The sequence below is a fragment of the Dermacentor albipictus genome, chromosome 1 (assembly GCF_038994185.2).
Source record: "Dermacentor albipictus isolate Rhodes 1998 colony chromosome 1, USDA_Dalb.pri_finalv2, whole genome shotgun sequence".
In the NCBI taxonomy this organism is placed as follows: Eukaryota; Metazoa; Arthropoda; class Arachnida; order Ixodida; family Ixodidae; genus Dermacentor; species Dermacentor albipictus.
In genome coordinates, this window is record NC_091821.1 from 458,118,798 (window position 1) to 458,128,601 (window position 9,804).

A 9,804-nucleotide genomic window follows, 5' to 3' on the forward strand; every position below is an offset into this window, starting at 1 on the left:
TGTCACAGCAGCATTATTTACAATAACAAGCATGTTCCTGAACTCGTAGCACTGAAGTACTATGTGACACAAGGAAGGAACCCATTAAAGGTCTCTTCAGACGGCCTTCTTGAGCTACTTAATTTCTATGAGCAACTGTTTCGCGTCAATGAGACCCGCCTCCTAGACTCTAAATGTACATTGGAGAGTTTAAAGAAGGCTGCTCAAGAAAGATGCGATTCATTTTTGAAATTCCCATCATGTCATAGTGTTGCTGAAAAGGCGGTGCGACACTTCTTTCTTTGCAGGCTTCGCTTTGCTTTAAGGCCAAAAATACTCACCTTACTTCAAAGATGCGTCAAGCTGGCAAATGTGCTTCTAAGAGCATTGGAATGCGCATTCTAAGCGAAAATGTGACTTGAGCTTTTCATTATTAATCTGACATATTTGAGCTATTGTGTGCATAACTTTAGAGAATGAGCACAGTTCTGGTTTGTCAACCATTTTTTTCACTGTAGGCTTTTTGTTTGCCCATGTGCATTTCCACAGGAAGAAGCTGTTAGCCAGTAACAAGTTCAATTTAATGTGACTATCTTGTAGGTGGAAACTGTTAAAACAAGTAGTTGTCAATACACTGAGCAAAGAGATAGAAAATGAAAGCACTTCATAAAGCTTTAAGGGTAGAAAAGTGCACCTGAACAGAGTAAGTAAACTTGATGCATAATACAGCTTTTTATTGCGCCTGAAACAGTGGACTGAAAAGACTGAAACAGTGCCTTATACTTACAGCTCACTTTGTGGGGCTCATGAGGCTGGTATAGATGCAAATATTGAGATAGGCAGCACAGGATTAGCCTGAATAAGAACTTAACAGTGGGCAAATGCATTTTCTAGCGCCTAAATAAATAATTGAATGGCTAGGCTTTTCTTGTAAAGTGAAATAACAAAACGATGCTTAAGATAGCCTAGTGATTGCTTTCCTAAAAGCAAATTCAGCTCATTGTAAGGGGAAAAAAGGACAGAGCACAATGTTTTTCGACAGCTGGCTATTACTCTGATTTCATTATTTGACCGCGCTATCGCTGAGCGAGTGCCCAAGCTCAAGGGTTTCTTTTGATCTTCCTTACGCTATGCAGACGTGTCCTTATGCCAATGAAATATGTGCTAACTAGGGTTCTGGCTATCAAAAGTGATAGTTGTTTCTCCAAACTGTGTTAAAGATTTCTTACAGCGATGCTTGTCATAACTTATCGTCTTGAATGTGCCTACCCAGGGTTATAAATACATTTTGTCCGTGAACAAATTGTCATGCAAGCTGGCATATGCCCTTTTTAATTCAGCCATAGGAGTAAATGCTTCAGCCAAGCAAACTAGCTGGAGGCACACTGATACTATTGTGAGAGTGTTGTTGCTAACAAGTCTGCGCTTCTTGACTTTGAATGCACCTTTCAGTTTAAAATTGAAATGAATAATATGTACCTCTCACGTCAACCGCAATTTCTGAAGAGCTAGAACATCTTTGCCGAAAGCACACAAGGGAACAAGGAGAAAATGGGTGCTAAGTTGGCATATGCATATTTAGCTCTCTAGCTGTGATAATTGTAATATATTCCTTCTCCGTGTGAAGTTTTGAGAACAGTAAGATTGATTCTAGTCAATTTATTGTCTTGAAGCGCATAGGCTTATTTATTTTGTTAACTAATTGCTGCCATAGAAGCTAAGGCGGAATTGTATGTGTGCTAGCTTGCGAGCATAATGTATAAGCCAGTGGAACAAAAACTTGTTAAATTAAACATGCTGGAAACCTCTGTGTGCTTTGGTGAATGCTGTTTCCTGTGGGCGGGAGTGGAGTGAATGCACTGTTGAATGATGTAAAATTTCCTTGCCTCTGATGCGATAGGTCACAAAGCTTTGTAACCTGGCTTTTTGGCCAAAGACTGCTTCAGTGATTTCATTGACTTGATACAGTGTCTTCAACTACTGGCTTTTCTCTGAGTGGTGAGAGATCAAGAAAAATGTGTTGTCATATTACACCCTGCACTGTATGAATAATTACTCTGCAAGTTTGCCATCTTGATGTGATTAGTGCAATAAAAATAACCTGTTGTTACCCTTAATAGCTTGTTGCCTTTCCAGTTTCTTTGAATTCTGCCTTCAAGGTTCCAAGAACCAGCACACTTGGCCTGTTGCCAGCAGCCGTTCATGCATTCCCTTGTAGGAAATAAGTTTGATCTAGAAGCTCTTGCATCTTGAATCTTTTTCCACTTGCAGATTTGCTGCTACTATATAGCTAATTGGTCTGCCGTATGAATGAATCGTAAAAGTAAGCTTTGCTTAAAATGTGCGCATGTGAACATTTGAAATGCGCTTAAATCTGTGTCTGCACCGCATGTATCGAGAACGTGCAGCTGTTGTGAACGATGCTTAGTGATAAACGACGCTCTCTTAACGGTCACTGACATAACTATTGGCACGATAGCTCTCTTGACGATGGTCATTAATCGGCTGGTTTCGGCAGCCAAAATGCGCTAAGTGTCCACCTTACGTGTGTGAAGTTTTAAACACTCTTTAAAACATTTCTTGCTTTCTGACCATGATACGACAACTTCATATGCATGCTGAAAATCATTGCACCGCTTTTTGTGGCAACGTACTGCGCGTTTGCGAGCGAACTTTGGAGCTGTTTGAGCCACGGGAGTATCTTATTTTGGGGAACCGAAGGTGGTCCTACCCCCTATTTGTACGTTTGTGTGTGTGTTTGTATATGCGTGTTTACATCGGTATATACAAAGTTTTGGTTGGTTGGAAGCCCACCCCCTCCGGCTGCATGAATGACCCGTTCGAGCGTAGCCTGTATTAAGAAGTTAGCTTTGCTAAGCGCCTGCGAACAATTGGCGCTTGTAGCTCGCGACCACTAGAGAAAAAAGCTGAATACCCGCGGCATTTGGCTCCTGCGCGCGCGAGGAGTTCGCTGCAGAGCTGGATTACGGCGGCGGACCTATGCGCAACTCTGCTCTCTGCGGGAGCATATACAGGGAGGTACTGAGGTAGGGTGCCTCGATGCCAGCGCCGCCGTTCAGGGTGGTGCCATCCTTTGACCACCCCCACACGCCTCTTTCTCGCTGCGACGCCATATTGAATCACGGCGGGCGGTCGGAGTGGTCGCAGTTGATCGGTGCTATCAGCTGAGGTTGTGTTGTTCGAGGCACTCGCTGGTGGTTCAACTTGTTTGAGAGTGTTCGACTGTATGACTGACAAGCTTGTCAAGTCCACTGAGCCATCATGACGGGCTGTTGTGTGCCAATGTGCTCCGGGTCAACACGTGAAGGCCTGCGTTGTTTTCGCTTCCCCCGGGACTCGGAGCGAAGAAAGAAATGGGAAGCTCAAGTAAAGCGGGATCAGGGGAACACCACTGACAGCTCATATATCTGCGAGGTGAGTTGCGAAACAGTTAAGTCTTATCGATCCGTATTCTGCAATTAAAGCAAACTCGTGTACGCCGCTGCTGCATAGGCAGCGTATAGGTACGCGCATACGTAGAGGCGCGAGCGTGTTTTTCGTTTTCAATTTAGCTTTTCTACGCGAGTAGTGCCCTGATTGTAGAGTGGGACGAGGGTGATTTTTATTCGCGGAATATTTAACACTAGCAAAAAATCGTATAATCGCACACCTATTTTATGTTTTCACAGAAAGCACTGGCGTCTCTTTGGCAAAGTTCGCGTCGCTGTTGTTTAGACAGCAGAGTTACTTTTACGTTGAGCGAAAGTAGACGAACCAAAAGTTAAGTGCTCGTTATTTGCTACTGAAGGCACACACTGCTTCGTCTGGAGAGTGCGGCTGTTGTGCTGGTGCCACTCGAAGCCCTGTGGTTTTCTTTGAGATCTCAGTAGATAATTGCGGCTCTCATGTCAAAGTGCGTAGAGGATTTCTTTTTTATTGATATATAATTGCATCGTGCTATTCGAAAGCGACGTAGTCGATGTTATGATCGCGGGCATATTTGCACTACGCTGTTTGTAAGCAGACCTTATCGCTGCATGTTCGTTCCCGATCGTGGTTGCTATTCCATAACGGAGCTAAATACCTAAGCAGGATGTGCTCATGTAAGCGTGCAGCTGACGCACATTATGGGTCAAATTTTCCTGAGCTTTCTGTCTCGGCGTCCGTCGTAGCCTGCGCGTTGTTTGGAAACGTGCGATGTTCGGTAATACAGCAACATTTTTTATGAACATTTTCTGTTAAACACCGTAAATAACTGGTTATTTTTTACAAGTATTTTTGTATCAGCCCAAACAAACGTGAATAATCACATTTGGTGTTTTATTTATTTTTTTAGCTCCACTTTGAAGAGGACCAGTTTGAGAAAAATCGGCAGGATGGACACCGCCTGTTAAAGTCTACAGCTCTGCCCACGCTGTTCGACTTTAGACGTGAGTAATAATTGTAGTGGAGCATATTATTTCCGCGATTTGCAGTTATTTGAATAAGCATTGAGACATGTCTTATTTTTATTATTAATGCAGCTCAACCTAAGCGAAGGAAACTCCCTATGAGACGGACTGCCGAATGTGGACCTGCTGGCGAGGAAGGCACCAACTCCTCCTCAACACTTGCTACAGACGCTGACCAAGACTCCGCAGAACTGAGTAAAGATAGTACCTCTTCTTTCGAAGAAAATGCAATCGAGCATGAGAGCATCGAAGATATTTCCTCGCTCTCTGTATGTGAGCTACGAAAGGCTTTGCAAGATGCGAAAAAGAGAAACACTGATTTGCATGAAAACTTGTCCACATCAAAAAAGAAGTTGAAGACTGCTGCCAGGAAAACAAAGCGGTTAGAAAAAGACCTCTCAGCGCTGACCAAAAATCTGGATTTCTTGAACGAGGACCAGAAGGCTGCCTTGAAGAGAAAGAGCCGGAAAGGTAGTGCACGGAGTGCAGAAACCATAAAGAAAGCGCTGCAACTCAAATTTGCTTGTGGCTCTGCAGGCTACGACTTACTTTTAGAACAGGGCAATCCTCTTCCCTCACGAAGAACACTTTTCAGACGACTGCAGCACCTGTCATTTAAACCCGGAGTTTTGATTGATATAGTTAATATGATGAAAGTGAAAGTGGCCGCAATGTCAAACATTGAAAAAGACTGCGTCATATTTCTCGATGAAATGGAGATTCGCAAGGGTGTCGAGCTAGACCGCAGTGGTGACGGCTTCCTTGGCAAGGTGACGCTCCCTGAAACCGACCGAGCAGCAAACCATGTACTCGTCTTTATGGTTGGGGGCCTAAACACCTGCTGGAAGCAGGTGATTGCTTATCACTACACAGGTGCTTTCGTCAATGGAGAGAAGCTGAGACTTTGTCGTCCATTTAATCAACCTTTGTGCAGACATTTCTTTGCGTGTGCTGTGCGTGACATGCGACATGGGGAGCTCCAACCGTGCGATGTGGTGGAGCTTAAACCTGTCAAGCTCCCGCTTCTCTGTCATTAGATGCACTGTTCCCCACCCATGTGACAATTCTATGTCATTGTTATTTGTGCCGGATCCTTCACATGTACTAAAAAATATTAGAGGGCACCTCGTGCGAAAGGATCCCATGAAACTTAGTGAAGAAATAGTGGCAAAGTACAATTTACGCAGCAGTGACGTGTCGATTGAGTACACAGAAGCAGTCCTAAAGATGGACTCAGAACAACTGAAGGTGGCACCTAACCTGAGTACCCTGCACATTTCTAACGGCCACTTCACAAAGATGAAGGTAGGGGTAGCTGTTCAGTTATTCCGGGAAGCACCTGCAGCTATAAGGTACTTTGTAGAGCGTATGAAGCTGCCACCCGAGGCTGAAACAACAGCCTGGTTTTGTGAAGTAATTTTCAAGTGGTACACAATCATGACTGCACGGCACCCTGTTGTTGCTCTGAGCTTATCAAATGAAAGCAAATATGAAGAGGCTATTGCAACGCTGAAACTCGCTGTTGAAGTCATTGAGAGCTTAGGCATTGGCATCAAAAAGGTCTGGAAGCCATGCCAGACAGGGGTGCTAATGTCCACTGCTGTAGTGCTTCAACTGCATGAATTTCTGCTACAGAAATGTGGCTACGCATTTTTCTTGACAGGACGATTGGCCCAAGATTGCCTGGAGAATTTGTTTTCGCTCATCCGGATGATTTCTCCTGTGCCCAGTGCATATGATGTCAAAAATGCGCTCAGAATTGTGTCAGTTAGCCAGTTCCTCAAGGCACCTAAGAACTCTGGTTATGAAGCTGACGACAGCAACTACTTAGTAGATTTCTTCTCTGCAGAGATTCAAGAAGTGCAGAAAGAATTTCAAGAACCCTCGTACGATGATGAATGCACAGAGGGCGAGCCATTGTCTCGTGTAGAAAATGACATCATCGCTCACTTGGCAGGGTATTTGGTGAAGTCTTTTATATCTACTAACAAACCATGCTCCACCTGTACTGAGACCCTGCTAGCTGATGAGGCTTCCGATGAGCATGCTCTTGTGCAGCTCAAGGAGTACAATCAAGGTTCTAGAAATTTGGTGTATGTAAGCCATACGGTACTGCGCTTTGTTTCTTCCTGTGAATGTGTCTTTAAGAAATTTTCACAGGAAAATGACATTTGTCATTTGGATCACCCAATCAATGCATTGACGAGCCTTATTGAGCGATCAGTTTCTCTGCCACCTAGTGAATGCGCTGACCACCCAAGCGTTATGAGGAAACTGATGTGCCGTTTTGTTGTCATGCGACTGCGTATCTACCTCCGCTGGCTGAACGAGCCTAATGATTCAGACGACGGTTATGGCAGCAAGACTGTGGCTGGCGTGAACTTGCCGTAGAGTACCTAGCTTTAAATCTTACACCACTCCGTAAATAGGTGCTTTTTTACCACTGACTTGCTGTCTTATTTTGTATTTTGCATCTTTCTTCATGCTTTGTTTTCATGTTTGTTGCAAAGGTAACACCACAGTGCACGTAGCAACTTTCTACCCCTATGTTTTGCTCGCTTATTTGGAGATTTGCATCTTTTTCCATGCTTTGCTTTTATGCTTTCCTTTTAAGGTTAAACCCCCCTGTAGATACCCCACTTATCTGTCCCTCTGTCTTGCTTACTTGTAGTTTGCGTTTTCTCATGGTCGACTGCACTTGACATTAAATAAATAATTTGCACTGTTTTTTTTGTTTTGTTGCTTTTGCTCTCTGTAAGGGTTGAGGTTGACAAGCTAGGTTAGATATTTTTCTGCAGCACTAGAAGCTCAACCTTTAGGGAGCAGTTTTTTTTTCAACATCCTAGCCCATCACCATCCAATTTTGCAGGCAAAATAGGAATTGCATGCATAGGCATCGTCAAAACTACTGCTTTTTACTAAACCTTTTCTCGTCGATTCTTTTTCACAAAGCATAAATTTTCAGTCTGTTACTTTTATTTCGGATTTAAAGTTAGAAAAGAATTACTGCAGTTATTTAATGACCTCAAATTCACCCCTTTCGTGTAGGTGTACAAGCATGGTTTATATATGAGTACAGATGGGCATGAATAAAATAAATACAATGAAAAATATATGCAGAAATGCGCTTCACAAACGGAGGAATCGTAGCAGAACAACCGGTGTGCATGTCCAGAGCGCAAGCGAAGCCTGCATATGAGCGCATGCAAGAACGCTCGGTGGTTGTGCGCCGGTCAGAAAAATGAACGAGTGGAAAACTTGCAGTAGTGCCTTATCCTACCGCCAATGAGGTGCAATCAGTTTTCGTGGGCTTCGTGAAAGAAAACGCAGGCGCAGTGGCAACGTTGGTATACGCGGCATCGTTTGTATGTACCAGTGCCAGCCTGTAAACAGATGTGATTGCACCCCTGTGGACAATAAACAGGCGAGGAACTCGCAGTTACACTTTGAAAGATTAAAAAGCAGACAGGTTGTCTTTGCAAGCAAAACAAACGGAAACAGCTCGCGCGACAGAAGCGAAACCAACCGCCGCGCGCGAGCGGCTGATGACGCGCGGCTGTTATCAAAGCGCAGGAATTGAAAAACCAAAAACCACGTAGAAAAGAAAAAAATTCTTCCACTCGCACGGAGCGGTAGCATCTGCTGGGCAACGGATCTTTAAAATGATAGCCTGTTTAAAATGATAGCCAACTGACGGCACACTAATTGTTCAAAATCGACCACTTGGGGCTCTAAAATTCATTCGTACAATTACGTCTTCGACCCTCGGATGTTAAAATGGCTATTATGAGTAAAAAGATGCGCTGTGCAATACTGATAAAAAGATTGTTCAAATCAAAGAACTCGAAGCGCGTCGAGAGCATTAACGGCGCCGTTACGAACGCTAGCGCAGCCATAGAGTTACTATACTGACTCTAGAGGACAAGCTACCCATAGGGCCCATGCATTAAAATCGGGAACCTCAAGAGCGCCGCCATGTTGCTACGCGCCGAGGTTGCCAGCTCCTGAGACGCTTGCTAGACTTGGTGACAGTAGTCAGTTTTAATCCGGCAACAGTAGCAGCGTAGCAGCATGGCGTCTCGCTTGAAGTGTTGTGATGTGTGCGTGCAGCCGTGTGTTTGGGCTTCATAAGTCGGTTCTTTATTCTATGTTGCGGGATGGTGTGCGTGTGGTCCATGTTGGCCGTAGAGCTGGCAGTTATGCAACCGAGGGATGATCCTGTTCAAGCTTCTGGCGGTATGCGGTTTTCAGCGGTCACGCCTGTTGCAGGAGTGTCACACGACGACGTTGCGAGCTCGAAGCTGTGGTCAGATTCCTCGTTGGCGTTCCGTAATTATCTCCGCACGGGCGCGGTATGTTGCAAAAGCCGCTTTCGCGATCTATCGTCGTGACGATAGATCGGGTTTTTTATTATTATAAGTAATGATCCAGCTGTAGGGCACATGTAACCGACAAACGGAAGTCTCAGGAGAGCACCTGAGATGGTAGTAGAGCAGGCGGCGCAGGAACTCCAGGGCACCCGAGGGACAGTGGGGGGATCAAAGCTCGAAGCAGAACGGTACGTAGGTTGGGGCCGCCGAGGCAGGTGTGTGCCAGGGAGTGTTCGCAAGGACAGCTCCCCTGGCACGCGCAGCCGTGCCTCGCAAGGTCGAGACACTTTAAAGGCACCTGCGCCCATGGTCTTTCTTTTGCCTCGGCGCAGTGAGCACGATTAACGAGAATAATGTGGAGGGCATCCGGTGCAGTCGCGAATGCATCATGACAAATGTAGCTCGCGTCGCCTGGCGTCTGTAGTAATATCAGAGTTGGTTGTATGAACTTTATGCATAATACGTTTTGTTACGGTACCTCAAAGGAATGGGCCTAGAGGACGGTGTTGGTACATTTTTTCGTACCGCCCTAATCCTATACCCCCACTACAAACACACACATAGCACCTTTTTTTTATGTATACATACAATTCCTTGCCATGACGGATCATAGCCTCCTTTATTTTTGAAAAATAGAGGAGACTATGGACCGATTGACCAGTTCAAGTTGTCAACTTGTCAGTAACTGTCGTAGGAATCACTGTAATAAACATAATTCCACGATCGGATTGTTTAGTTTCATTTTTTGTTGTAACACTGAGGACTACATAGAACTTTATTTTGTATATGTGAGAGAACTATGTGGATATCACGAGCTTAAGCCAATGTGCGATACGCAGACAAAGCAGCTGCTACAACATGAACTGCATTGAGGGCCACACAACACATACGTAATTAAAGGTGCAAAATATAGAGGGAAGCTTCAAAATACGCTCTGTAGCACTGCAAAGTATAACATATATTGTATGTGTACAATAAATGTTCAAAAATACAATGCATCAATG